Source organism: Poecilia reticulata, chromosome 23, assembly GCF_904066995.2.
Source record: "Poecilia reticulata chromosome 23, P_reticulata-male-v2, whole genome shotgun sequence".
Taxonomy (NCBI): Eukaryota; Metazoa; Chordata; class Actinopteri; order Cyprinodontiformes; family Poeciliidae; genus Poecilia; species Poecilia reticulata.
This window is the reverse complement of record NC_088852.1, coordinates 14,705,689-14,715,528: the sequence shown is the minus strand read 5'-3', so window position 1 is coordinate 14,715,528 and position 9,840 is coordinate 14,705,689. Positions and strand designations below refer to the sequence as shown.

Here is a 9,840-nt window from a genome sequence, read left to right as displayed (position 1 = left end):
CACAAACAGTGAAGTTTGTCTTCTCATGCCTTGTGATTCTCCCTTAAGCTCTTGAATGGGCTTTGATTCACAATCCTCTCAAGGTTGCCTGTTGGTCCTGTTGCTTCCGCACCTTTTTTTAAATTTATTTTTCCTACCACACTTTGTCCTTCCACTCAACTTTCTATTACAGCCAGGTTATTTATCATTACCGTTCAGTGACTTGTACTGACAGTCAGCAGCCTTCCCTATCATCATCGTGTTGGCCATAACAGTTCCATAAAATATTACTATTTTTATTATCAGATCGACTGTATGTCGCATTTTTTAATTTCATGACCAACTGAACGGAAGCCGATAGCTGGAATCTCCAGGATTAATAGAAATGAATTGAATTACTGATATAAATGATCATTTTTATTTCATTCCGACTTATTATAATGAGCCACAGCTCGGTTTGATTGTGACTGATTTGATTATGTTGTTCAGTCAGCAGCATAATAAGGCTGAACTCTCTTTTGTGGATGGGAACCAAATCAGGAAACTCCCAACATCACCGGATCTTGATGTTTATCTGCAGTGATGCATCTTCCTGCCAAATGATTGAGGAGACGCTTAAAGTGCGCGAGGCTCGTTTGTTCTCTCTTTCCATTCACAGCCGAGTTGCGTTCACGGAACGTAAGAATTCAGCTCCACAGAGTGAGAACAACAAAGCAAAGTGCTCCGCGCACAGAACTTGGACCTGGTGAACTGAACACAGCTGAAGCAATCTCCCTGCTGAATAAATTGAATCATTTCTCGCACAATAAAAGCCGCCCGTTTTCTATTTGTTCTCCACGGCCCCTCGCAATTCAGGCGGGACATTAACGGCACTTTACGGAGCCATGAAGTGGAGTAGGCCGGTTTCTAGAAAAGAGGCCGTAATGGACCGCGCATGAATACTAATCCAGCTTTGGCATCTCTCCACACGCTTACATTCAAGTGATGAAATTAAGTGAAATCTGTGTTCCTGCGAGGGCCTGTGTTTACTGCAAAATGCACACCAAGATTCTCTTAATGGTAATTAAGGTAAGTTAATTATATTTAATAATTTTCAGAAAGCTCCGCATGTTCCGGATCTTTTTCTGGGTTTCGTTCATTTGACCAGTGTTCCTTATTTTCTTATTTTTATTAAATCTGCCTTTTTCTGTTTAACTTAGTTCAGTCTGCCCTTAGCTTAGTTAGATTATGTTCGGTATTTATTCCTTGTGCTTAGTTCGTAGCTAGGATGAGTTAGTTTTTCTTTTTTTTCTTTTTGTTAGCCGTATATAAATTGCTTTATTTCGCTAAACTGCAACGGACGAGTCACATGATCAACAACTGGATATTACAGCTGGTGCAAGCCACGAAGAAGAAGACGACCGGAAGTAGATGGAGAATGACGGTGGAGTGTGTTTTGGTCAGCGAACTTATTTAGGTGCGATTTTAATAGCGTTTCCTGTTTAATAGAAACCCCCCAACGGCGAAATTGTGTTTTTTCGACATTAGCGGAATATTGATGACGTTTGTGTACATTTGTAACGGAAACTCAGCCACAGTAAAATTCGTTTTCCTACTTTCCCTGTTTGCTTACTTTCACTCCCCCCTTTGGGTCATTTTCTCTCTCTCTCTCCTCTCACACCTGCAACCAATAAACCAATCAGCCCCAGTCTATTGTTACAGCACTGGCTCTTTCACTCTCCTTCCTCGATTCTCTCATTATCTTCCCGTTATCCTCAGTTGCTCCATGTTCCTGTTACTCTGCTAATTTTACTTCCTTGATGTATGTATTCCCAGAGTCCTTGCTTGTGAGTTTAAACCTGTTTAAATATGTTCAAACTCATCTCTGGCTTTAATTTAATGCTGCGTTTTGGGTCCAAATGCCCCACTCACCATGACACTTTTTTTATTTGTAATGCTCAGGCGCTCAGCAAAACAGGACCATTGACAATTTCTTATGAATCAGAGCTGCATGAGTGTACTGATTTAAACTTGCCACATTTTTTTCAACATTTCTGACTTTTATTATTATTATTTTTTTTTTTATTTTATTATTTTTCATCCAGTCTGGGTTGTAACCTCACCTCTGACCTGCTGGGATAGACTCCAACGTCGCCTCTCTCCTTTCCAACGACGAGCAAGACGCATCGATTGTAACACGTGAGTGAAGTTTAAGTGAGAGCGTTCTCACCCAACCACAAAAGCCACAGATAAATATGTTCCGAGATGCTACAGCAAACATAAAAAAATTCCTTCTTTTCCAAACTTCCCTGTGCTGTGTGGACATTTGAAATCCTTCTCACATCGTTTCCTTAACACCTCGTAATACGGTATTATCCCAACAGAGCATTTTGCTCTGAGAGTGAAGGCTTAGCTATGATTTGCAGAGTTTCTAAAAGTAGAATGGGAAGCAGAGAAAGCTTAAAGTCTCCTGTGGAAATAACTCCCACTTTGGGTTGAGGAGGCAGGCATCCTCTTTTTTCTTTTTTTTTAAGCCTTTCCTTTTGTTTCTTTTTTTCAGTAACACCTCTCCCCGCATTTTAATTCCCTTCCTTTGTACAGTTAAATTGTACAGTTTGTCATGTTACATCCACAAAATTCAGTTGTTTTTTTTATTGGAACGTTTTGTGATCGACCAACACAAAAGAGTGCATGGCAGTCAGGTGGGAAGACGGTAGAAATGTGTGCAAAGCTGTGTCGATATTCCACTAATGTTGAAAAAGATCCTGCAATTTCGCAGTTGCGGTGTTTCCATTAAAAATTAAAATCACACGTTAAAGCTTCGTTCACACTATAAGTCATTAAAATAACATGCTGCGGTATCGTCCTCCGACCACTTCCTGTCGTCTTCTTCTTCGTGGTTTGCGTCCAGTTATTGATCATGGTGCGAAAAAAGTGTTTCCATTGCAGTTTTGGAAAATGCACCAATTTCAATAAGGCCAGAAAACACAGCTCTTCTTAATGCAAAAACTTTTGATCAAAAAACGAGATTTTCTTCAAAGTTGCAGTGTTTCCATTAAGCAAATTTATTTTTCAAATGTCAAATGACATGATTATCTGGTCAGCGGAATCTCAGCTACTGACACCAGGTCGTTTAAACTCTTTTCAATTAAAAATCTAATTAAAAACGTGCGGTGTGCCAGAGTTGTGTTTTCTACATAGGCAAAAAATACTTAGTTTTTTTGCTTCACCCACAATGAACAAATAGTCTTTGCAAAATTGCTTTAACTCTCTAAAAGCATCTGCTAATATCAATTTAAATGTTTTACCACAGATTCACAGTAGGATTTCTGCTTGGGCTTTGACTAAACCATTCAAACAAATACATTTGTCTAGATCTAAAGCAACAGTCCTACCTCCATCTTGAGTCTTTTACAGCCTCTATTTAGCTCCTTACCCTGAGGATAATGCTGCCATTACAGCTTTCAAAGATAAATACATTCAATTAGCTGTTTTGAAAAGTTGTTTCCTCCCAAACTGTACATTTGATTGAAACATTCGTGTCTCCCTTTTCTTTTTCCTGTATAGTGCTTTTTGTATCGCATTACAAAAAAACCAAATAAAAGCCCACACATTTATCATGAGCACAAATTCTTACAATAATGTGGCATATTTTTGAAGCTGCAAACCCAAAAGATCAATTATTCAGCTCCTGTCTGGTGAGGTAAAAAGCAACAAGATGGAGAAAGCGAGCTGGAATTCAAAGAATCCGTTTCTCGCTGTTCTTTGTTGTCTGCTGAAGTTTCGCCAGAGGCAGTCCGAGAGATAAATCCTAATAAACCTGATAGCGGTCGGAGTCTTCTTCTTAGTTAAAGAGCAGCTCTAATAGCAGCAGATAAGACTCCCACATCTAGCAGAGAAGTCGGTAATTCATAAATTGACTGTGTTCATGCATCCAGATTTTTAGAACTTGTTGTCTAACGGTTCGTTCAACTACTGAGATGTTTTTGTGTCCCGTTCACAGCAGCAGCTACGTATGTGTTCTGGGTCGGGTTTGTGGAAGTAAGATGTTCCTCCTGAGGCAGAATTAACTTTATTGACTGGATAGTTTGAGATGCAACCCAATTCAAAATTTTATTTGTTTCATAAAGGTGGCAATGCAGATTAATCAATATGCATACATGATGTAAATATACCAGGTTTAGTCAAAGAGGTTGATTTTCTTAGCAGGTTGATAAAACAGATTATAAAAAATGACAACGTTTTGCCCTTTGACCTGCAGCACCAGTCCACCTGCCTCCATCGCAGACTGACAACCCAGCTGATGGAAATGATTAAACAGACACATCAGCAAATTAGAAACAATAAGAAACATTCTTCAGTTCCAAGGAGAGTCGGCAGCAGTAGACTAAAAAGAGACAACAGGAGAGTGGCTGTGTGTGTGTGTGTGTGTGTGTGTGTGTGTGTGTGTTTGTGTGTTTTGGGATTCGTCTGCAGAACAGGATGTGGGGTTATTGATCCTGAGGCGCCAGGAAACCCTGTTCTCCCCTTTCCACTGTAATGAAACATAATCGCTTTGAGAGTGGCAACTTTACTGAACAAAGAGGCCTGCAGATGAGTTGGGCTTTTTCCAGTTGGCACGAGCTGAGGCTGGATGTGTGTGTGTGTGTGTGTGTGTGTGTATGTGTGTGTGTGTGTGTATGTGTGTGTGTATGTGTCGGCGCATGAAGTCGGGGGAACGAAGAAAACAGAGCAATGCAATGCACTGGAGAGTAATGAATATGTAAACAGTGAGATGGAGGGAAATGTTCAGATGAATGTGAGATGGATGTTTTCTGTGAGGGGCGGGTGGAAATAAAACACAACGTAAAAACAGTACGGCCCGGATTGAAATCCACCTTTAAAATGCTTCAGACACCAAATATACAGTATTATGCTTTAATATGATCTTAGCACTAGCGCACAGGCTAACATCTGCCCTTATGTTTATCTCCACTCTTGGGGTACAGTCAATCAGAGACGGGAAAAAAAAGTATGCTCCTTGATTGGCTGATTGGCAAATCCCAGCCAAGAGCACGTCAATTATTTATTTAAAAATACTTGTTTATTTTCCCTTGAGAATAGCTATTTTAGAATTTCCTTGTACCTGTACAATGACAAAAGAATTCTACATCTAATGTCAAGTAGCAAGGAGGACAACATTTCCACTGAAAACACTCTGAAATTTTGAGATTGATTTCAGAAATCTTATTTTTTTTAAAAAACCAAAAAGATGGAATTTCTGAGCTTGAAAAGTTGAACATTTTTGAGAAAAAACTCAGAAATGTTGAGATTAACCTCAGAAATATTCAAAAAAAAAAAAAAACCTTTAACAATCTTTGAGTTCCAGAAGTCAAAGATTTTTGACATTTGGAAATTTTCTGAGTTTCAAAAGTAAAAAAATAAATAATTACTTTTAACTCAGAAATTTCCAAGTTTATTTCTAGAAACTTTTCAAGATTAATCTCAAAATTTCTTTTTTTTTTTTGGCAGAAATGTACTTTCCTCCCTTTCTTTTTATATGTACAGTGACACTAGTTCGCCGTCGCACTTTAGCACTAAAATATTTTCCAACCCCCAGTCATAAATCCCCTGACATCGATCGCCTCTCCAGAAGCAGATTCACCGGCAGGTCATACTTAGTGCCCATTTAAATGTGTCAAACAAAGCGCGATTACAGTAATGGCTCCTGACAGCTCTATAATACCGACCCTTTTCATGTCTTACATATACCGCTAAGTGGCTATGGCTTAACATCTCACTGTGCGGCACATCAGTCTGCATTTAATTCCCCGCTCTCCACTCTGCTGTGTCGACATGAGCCGCTCACCCGGACGCGCTGTCACCAAACACTAATCAATCTCTTCATTTACCAGCCTCCATGCCTGCCAACAGAAACATTTCGCCTGTCATCCATAACATTCATCTGCTACTACAAGAACACTCCATCAGGATTTGTTTCATAAGTGCAAGTGATGCAGCGAGCGTCGTTAATGATCGTCTGAAGCTCATTTCGTCCTCTGTTGATGAGCCGAACTGTTAAATATCGCTAAAGACGGTGATTTAAGGAGAAGACTATTTAACCCACCACGCATTGTCATTTTTTCTACATTATTCTTGAGACTGAACCAGGGGCTTGGACTAAATAAGAATAATTTATTCTGTAGGGAGCACTGAGAAGAAGAAATTTACTGGGGGGAAATGCAAAGTAAGTTCTGGTAAAGTTTGAGTTTATGTTTCCTCCACCAACTGAACCCAGTGTTCAAGCATTTCACCACAATCAGTACTGGCAGTTTTAAAAGTCAAGTTGTCTCTTAATGCATTGTAAATCTGTAGCTAATGTGATCAGCGCAACAGTTTACAAAGGGTTTGATTCTCTGTTTCATCGTCTTTAATTAGGACCGACTTTGTGTCAAACCGGCTGATCAGGAAAAGTAATTACTTGCATTTCCACCTTTTCACCTGCCTTGACAGCCAGGATTCATCAGGCCTAACTGTGATTAAGTGTTGCTGACCTTCGTGGTCATGTTTAATAAGAAAGCACCACCGCTCCCTTGAGTGTTTTCTATGAGATCTTCTTTTTTTGCGGCTTTAATCTGTAAACTTTTTGCATCCGTTGACTGTTTCTGTGGTAACAGCCGCATCCAGTCAGATAAGGGGTACCTCTGTATGCGTTGTTCTAAAGCTGAAGACAGATCTTCCACCTGTAGTGTCGCATGACACGCTTCCAGTTGACAGCTGGCGATAATCCAGTTAATGTTTCGGCTTTTATGCCGTGCAAAGTTCTAACAGGATTTGTCACATGGGTTTCTCTGGAGAACTTGAGCCGTTTTCAGACACCTCCCCAAAAGCTCTGCGCCTAATTAAAATGCATGATGACTTCCTCATTTAACACATGCAATGCAATCCTCAACAGTGCTAAGGATGGTGAAACAGGAGCAAAAGAGGGAAAGGTAGGTACAGTTCTCAGCTGCATACTGAGAGGCAGACTTTGACACAGCTGGAAAGGGAATATGTACAGTGAATTTAGAAGGATGTGACTGGATCACCTGATCCAATATATAACGGCAAGAGTTCTGGTCAGAGACGTTCTAGTTTTGAAAGTTAAGCTGGTCTTCTTTTAGCCTGGTAGAAACTTTCCCACTGTTCAACACTTTGCTTCATAAAGAGGCTCGATAACGTTTGAATACAATGTATAAAACATGCCAGCTCGATGAAGCTTTCCCAAAATCAGGTTTGTTGTAAGCCGTCCTGTGGGGACTAGAACCAAGACATCTACACCAGCAATAAAATGTCTTGGAGCATTCGTCTTGCTCCGTTTTTAAATCCTCAATGTTTGGAAGCATTCCAACGTAAACTGAATATCTTCGTTCACTTCCTTTGCTGCCATTGCCAAACTATAATCAGAGGCAGACTATTATTCTAAAATAAATGCAGGTAATCTATGTAAAATTGTTAACAAGAATCAAGGAGAATTGCATAGAAAGGCAATAGCTAGTCTGTTTTTTTTTTTTAGAATTAGCCAAAGGATTTGCTAAGTTGATATTCCTTATCATTGGGTTAGATGTTGAGCTTAAAGGAAGGTTGAGATGTTTTGAGAAGGCAAGTGTTTAAAAAATCTCTGGTTTCAATATCACTAAGAATTTTTATCCTTTTAATGAGATGCTTTACGTTGTTTTCACACAATACATCTGTAGGTTGTTGGTCTATGTCCTAAAAGCCTCTGTCTTGGTACGGCCAAAGTTCAAATGCACATGTGGATGCCAAGCGGACTGGAGACCGCTTCAAAAGCAGGAAGTGAACTACAGCGCAGGGCATTCTGGGTCCACAGAGTCTGGACTAACGGGAGAAATGGCTCGTGATCTTTCCCAGAGACAAAAGTGAAATTGCTACTCCATTTTTGTTTGCATTTTGTGAAGAAGGAAGCTGCGCTGGTCTTCTGAGGTTTTTAAGTAATTTCCTTCAGTGGTTCTTGGCACAGCACCACCACAGATGAGGAGGTGAACAGGTTTTTCAGTTAGTTTGGATCGTTTGACACCAGAGCAATGTGACGGCGAACCGCAACAGCTGCAAATGTTGCAATTTTTGTCCCCAATTGAACCAAATAGTTCAGGTGTGACCTGTGATTTTGACTGTGCAGAGCATAGAGTGACACAACACTGTTGTCAACTGGCTGAAAGCAGATGATGATACTTCCCCACGCCAACAAGAAAGACAAATAACCTGCTAATATCAGCATGCCTTACCTTTTATTCTGTGATTTCTTTTTTCTTTCTTCTTTTTGAACCGTAAAGGTTTCCCCTTTTCACCTCGTTCATGTCACAGTGATTGAAACATAAGTGAGTAAAGGCCAAGTGGGAAACAAATGAATTCAGGAATAAAGAGCCGGCTTAAAGTCAGCCCTTCCTGGCTACCAGCACTGCCTCGGGTAAACAGACCAAGGGAGCATGTCTATCTTTTCCAGCAGAATACTCAAACAGACACAGCTGAAGTATTTAAAACAGCAACGAGCCCACGGTACATCCATCAAGCTGTCAGAGAGTAAATAAAGCAGCTCCACACGCAGCACGTAGGCAGCAGCGCTTTAACCAGTGAGACTGTGCAGGGCCAGAAAAGCTTCTCTAGTACAGGTTGGCTCAAACCATGTAAGGAGGTACGGATAACAAACTTGACATAAAAACAGAATAAATAATTAAAGATGTATAAGGTTTAAACTAAATGTCTATCCAAAAATAGTCACTTCTTTTTCATACTTACGGATAAGTTTGCGCACACGAATGGAAGGGCATGGAAATCTTTTATTTGGGGCTTTTTGTTTTACTAAGCTATAATTATTTGGCAAGATACTAAAACAAATATTCACAACCAAAGACATGGCCAAGAAAAACTCTTTTTATTATATAACTTACCGGGAACATTATACAAATAACATATTTCTCTGACTTGATCTAGATGACTGTATAGATTAAATCTGACAAATTACAGAAATCTTTATTACAGCAGATTTTACAATCAAAGTAAACTCTAACGGATTGTCAAACCAGCATGTTACTCACAAATAAGCTTTAAAAATGCTCTTTTTGTGCTCAAAAATGCAATAAATATTTCATAAATTCCAAACTGTGTTCCAACAAATCAATGCTAAAAGTATTCCCCTGAGGTCTGATCAGTATTTTATAAACTTTTTTTTAACCACAGATGATTGTATGGAGTCCTAAAAAAACACCAGAATAGACTTTAGATCTGGTGCCAAATTCAACATCATCAGTCACTATACAGCAATATTTTTCTTAAAGTGTTGGCAATGTGCACATCCTTCCCATTCCAATTGACTAGACATGCAAGTAAGCAATAGAAAACTTATTCAGCATGCAACTGACGTATAATTGTTTTCTCTCTGAGCCATGCCGCCCTGGGCAGGAGCCGTATGGCTCAAATCAAAAATGAAAAGAAAATCAACTTTGCTCTCTGTTCACTATAAATACCATGTAACCACTGGAATAGAAAAATAAATGAGCACAACGACGTCAGACTTTCAGAAAGCTGCACCTGTTTCTAGCGTGGCATTAAAATGTAAATTCTTAAGTCGCACAACAACATGAAAGCACACTGTCTGTAAAAGTGTAAGGAGTTGCTTGGCAACAGACAGAGGTGAATCGCAGTGTGAAAATGGAGGTAATTCAAAAAAAAAAAAAGGCAACCTTCTTATACGTCATGATGACTCCTTGGAGAATTAGAAGACAGACAAGCACAGACAAAGCAGCGGCTGATTCGGTTTCAATGCGGCTCTGATTGCTCCGGCTCCGAGAGCCATAAAAATTGAACGAAGCTTTTCCTCCCCGATTCCGGAAACGTGCATTTTGG

At 39.6% G+C, this 9,840-nt stretch overlaps 1 protein-coding gene across 4 annotated transcripts in view; it reads left to right on the top strand.

Annotated features, from left to right (window-relative positions):
* Nucleotides 1-860: 860 nt before the first annotated feature.
* Nucleotides 861-9,840, top strand: part of pmpcb (peptidase, mitochondrial processing subunit beta) — a 36,184-nt gene continuing 27,204 nt past the window's right edge. The window contains exons 1-2 of one of the 4 annotated variants that reach the window (XM_081604030.1): nt 861-1,047; nt 2,064-2,157. The gene's annotated coding sequence lies outside the window, so the exon portion shown is untranslated. The other 3 variants (XM_081604028.1, XM_081604027.1, XM_081604029.1) reach the window with 3 other exon arrangements.